The sequence below is a fragment of the Sorex araneus genome, chromosome X (assembly GCF_027595985.1).
Source record: "Sorex araneus isolate mSorAra2 chromosome X, mSorAra2.pri, whole genome shotgun sequence".
Classification (NCBI taxonomy): Eukaryota; Metazoa; Chordata; class Mammalia; order Eulipotyphla; family Soricidae; genus Sorex; species Sorex araneus.
Window position 1 is genome coordinate 167,154,200 of NC_073313.1, and position 4,685 is coordinate 167,158,884.

A 4,685-nucleotide genomic window follows, 5' to 3' on the forward strand; every position below is an offset into this window, starting at 1 on the left:
AAGGGACAGGCAGATGGACAGTGGACGGACAGGTGGACAGATGATGGACGGACGGACGGACAGTGGGCAGGCAGGTGGGTGGGTTGGTGGATGGACGGGCAGACAAGACAGAGGGACAGGCAGACGGACAGTGGACAGACAGATGGGTGGACGGCAGGCTGGGCAGGCAGACGGGTCCGACGGCCGCCCCCCCCCCCCCCCCATCCACTAGTTCAAGTCCAGGCGCCTCCTGGCAGAGCTGGACGCTGAGTTCCCTGTGTCTCCCCTCCCCCCTGCGTCTCCCCCACCCCCCCCCCCCCCCCCCGCCTCTCCCTTCTACCTCCCCGCGGCTCCCCTCCCCCCCGCCTCTCCCTTCTACCCCCCCCCGCGGCTCCCCTCCCCCCGCCTCTCCCTTCTACCCCCCCCCCGCGGCTCCCCTCCCCCCCGCCTCTCCCTTCTCCCCCCCCGCGGCTCCCCTCCCCCCCCCGCCTCTCCCTTCTCCCCCCCCCCCCCCCCGCTCCCTTCTACCCCCCCCCGCGGCTCCCCTCCCCCCCGCCTTTCCCTTCTCCCCCCCCGCGGCTCCCCTCCCCCCCCCCCCCCCCCCGCGGCTCCCGTCCCCCAGTGCTGCCGCTGGTGCGGGCAGCGGAGAAAGTGCTGGAAGTCTGCGCCTGCCCCAGCCCCGCCCCAGGCCCGGGCCCAGGTGCCCCTTCTCGCCTCCTCCCGGGTTATTTTTAGCGCGTTGAGCAAGACTCCAGGTGGGCGGCGGCAGGAGGCGGCTCTGGCTCTGCCCGCACTGCCGGGCCGGAGGGACCCGCCCGCGCGGAGCCACTGGGCCGCCCGGCTCCTGCGCGCGGGGACAGCCCGGACCGGGCGCTGCCGTCCTCAGGGGAGATGTGAGGTTCCCGCGAGACGGTGCAGCGGGGAGGGCGCGGGCCTGGCATGCCGCCCACCCGGGTTCCATCCCCGGCACCCCACAGGGCCCCCGAGCACCCCTGGGTCCGACCCCTAAAGGTGAAACACACAGCATGTACCTGCACCCAGAATCCACGCGTGCAAGCGCAGTGACATGGGGAAGGACGGTTCTAGAAAGTTCTCCAGTGCCTCTCCCGCACGGGTGCCCCCCTCCCCCACTCCGCACTACCTCATGCCCAGGTGGACTTTGCCAATAAACAGCAGGAGGGGTGACTTGTGAGGGTCTCTCCCTGATAGCAGCCTCCAAGGCCTCCAAGCACTTGATGAGGCTGTGCTGCCCCAGGAAGTGCTCCCCATACAGTGCTCACAGGAAGTGCTCCCCAGATAGTGCTCCTCAGGAAATGCCCCGCATACGGTGCTCCCCAGGAAGTGCTCCATCAACAATGCTCCACGGCTAGTGCTCCTCCGGAAATGACCTCATTTTTCCCAGAAAGTGCTCCCCAGAGAGCTTCCAGGAAGTGATTCCCAGATAGTGCTCCACAGTGCTCCTCAGGCAGTGCCCCCCAGTGTTCCCCAGATAGTGCTGCCTCAGGAAATGCCCTGCATATGGTGCTCCCCAGGAAGTGCTCCATCGACGGTGCTCCACAGCTAGTGCTCCCCAGGAAGTGACCTCAAGTTTTCCCCCCAGGAAGTACTCCCTGGGCAGGGCTCCATGGGGGAGTGCTCCATGGCAGTGCTCCACCACCGTCCACTGGGACCTCCCAGGTCTTTTCTGCTTGCAGGGTGGGGCCTCCAGGAGAACCACCAGAATTTTGGTGTCCGTCTGTCCTTTCTCTCCTTCCTCTCCCCTCCCCTCCCCCGCCCCCCTTCCTGCTCTATTTCGTTTTTGCTGCTGGGAACAGGGGGTCCTGACCCCCCCACCCCCACCCAACCCCGCGGGCTGGAGGGGACAGAGGTGGGTCGGGCAGGGGGAGGCAGCCTCAGGGGCCAGGCCGCCCGCTCTGCCCCCCGGGTCTCCCCGCAGACCCTGCCCTCCCGGCTGCTCGGGGAGGGGCTGAATGGCCTATTCAGAGTCCGGAACAATCCACAGTGCCGGGGCTGTGGCTCGGCTGAACTGCGGCTTTGTGCAGCCCCGTGTGACCATCCCGCCGTGCACTGCTGAAGTCTGGGGCCCCCCAGAGTGTGTCTGTGTGTGTGTGGGGGGGAGTTTCCGCCCTTCACACCCTTTTCCCTTCCTACTTTCAACCCTTCCCAGAGCACTGCACAGAGGTCTGGGTTAGGTCTGGGTCATTCTGGAATATTCTTTACTTGGTGGGGCAGGGGCGAGGGGCACACAGGGCTGACTCCCGGCTCTGCACTCAGGGATCACTCCTGGCAGTGCTCGGGGGACCCTATGGGATGCCGGAGATCGAACCCGGGTTGGCCGTGTGCCAAGCCAACGTCCTCCCCGCTGTGCTGTCGCTCCAGCCCCACGTTCTAGAATCAGGAACTGGGTGAATAGTCCAGCGGGGAGGGTTTGATCTCCGGCATCCCCTAGGGTCCGCCAAGCACTGCCAGGAGTGATTCCTGAGTGCAGAGCCAGGAGTCAGCCCTGAGCATCGCTGGTGGGACCCTGTACAAAAATAAAAAGAAAAGGCGCGGGCGAGGGAAGGGACGCCTCACCGCACCGAGCCAGGCACAGGGCCTAGGGCAGCAGCTGTCTCTCCCGCCGCCACCCGAGCTCGGTAGCCTCCGGCCGCTTCCCCCACCCCGGGGAGGTTGATGGCGAAGATGTGGCAGGCGAAGGAAGGAACGGAGCCATGATGGTTGGTCTCACTTGCAGTTTATTCCAGTCTTCCCTCTATACACTCTCCATCCTCTCTATCCTTTCCGCGCCTATACACTTTCCGCCCCCTCACCTTCTCTCCCAACCCCTTTTATTGATCATGGCCCTTCCAAAGGGCGCAATACATTGACGTCACCAAAAGCACCAAAAGAACTTACAGGAAGAACATTGAGGCAACATAATTCTCTTGTATCTGCAGGCCGGCTAATCTAGGCCCCCCCTGGAAAGAAGATACAAAAACAAAACGGAAGCCTTCTTTGGGCTGAAAGCACTCGGATTTACATCCCAAAGACCAGGCTGGGCTGCAGCCTGGAATCTACAATGTCAAATCAAACCTGGCTAGCACCTTAGATCTGCGGGGTCAAAGATCAGCTAGGTTTCTGTGACAAAAGGTTTCTGTGACAAAACTCCAGAAGGCAGCTGGAAAAGGGGAAATATTCCAACAGGACCCCAAACACACACAAGTAAAGAGTTGGTGTGAGGAGGTGTCTGGGTCCCGGGCCGGGCAGAACACAGCCAGTGAGAGGCACACGGGACCTCAGTGCTCATTTTTCTGAAACCTGCTGTGGCGGGGTGGGGTGGGGTCGGGGGAAATGGCATAACGGGCTCACAGGCACTGTGTCATTGAGGCCACAATAGTCATCATTTCCCGGCACCTCCTGGCCCTCCGCCCAATGCTCACTTTCAGGACTGGTGTGAGCTTTCGCTGACTCCCCTCCCGGGCAAAACTGGCTTTTTGTATTCGTGATGACAGAAGGGGATGGATGGGTGGGTGACATATGGATGATGATGGGTGGGGGGGTAAGGGGGGTGGGTGGATGGATGGATGGATGGATGGGTGGATGGTGGATGGATGGATAGGTGGATGGATGGGTGGATGAATGTTTGGGTGGATGGGTGGATGGATGGGTGGGTGGATGGTGGATGGATGGAAAGGTGGATGGATGGGTGGATGGATGGATGGGTGGGTGGATGGATGGATGGGTGGGTGGATGGGTGGGTGGATGGATGGATGGATGGATGGATGGGTGGATGGTGATGGATGGATGGTGGATGGATGGGTGGATGGTGATGGATGGATGGTGGATGGATGGATGGATGGGTTGGGTGGATGGTGGATGAATAGGTGGGTGGGTGGATGGATGGATGGGTGGGTAGGTGGATGGATGGGTGGGTGGATGGTGGATGGATGGGTGGGTGGGTGGGTGGATGGATGGGTGGGTGGGTGGGTGGATGGATGGATGGGTGGGTGGGTGGGTGGGTGCGTGGATGGATGAAGGGTGGAATAGGGCCAGATGAATAGACAGGGTGGATAGTCAGGAGGATGGATGGATGGGTCACTGGGTGGATGGGTAGGAGGATAGATGTTGGAAGATGGACAGATGACCCCAAACTTACTCTCCCTGGGGTCAAGTGAAAATCAAAGTCTGAAAAGTTTTTCAAAAGCTCTCAAGAGTGTAAAAACACGCACCGTGCACGAAGGCAGAACCAAACCGTGCGCTTTGCAGCAAGACGGACAGAACGAGAGAACAGAACGTTTGCCAGGTCAGCCGGGATGGGGCAGGGGCAGCTAATGGTACCCAGTGGGGGAACGAGCCACACGGCTGAGGTGGGGTTGGGGGCGTGTCCGATGGACACTCGGCTGGGATCTGTGCATGGAAACCCATCACCAATAGCACTGCAAACCACAGAATCTCAGTTTCAAATAGAAGAAAACTGGGGCCAGAGCGAGAGCACAGCGGGGAGGGCGTTTGCCTTGCACACTTGGCCGACCTGGGTTCGATCCCCAGCATCCCACAGGGTCCCCCGAGCAATGCCGGGAGTGATTCCTGAGTGCAGAGCCAGGAGTCAGCCCTGAGCATCGCCGGGTGTGACTGCAAAAAGCCAAAAATAAACAAAAAATTAGAAAAAAACAAGTCAAAAATCTAACAGACGTGCGGTTGAGGTTAAAACCCGAATGACAGCAGAC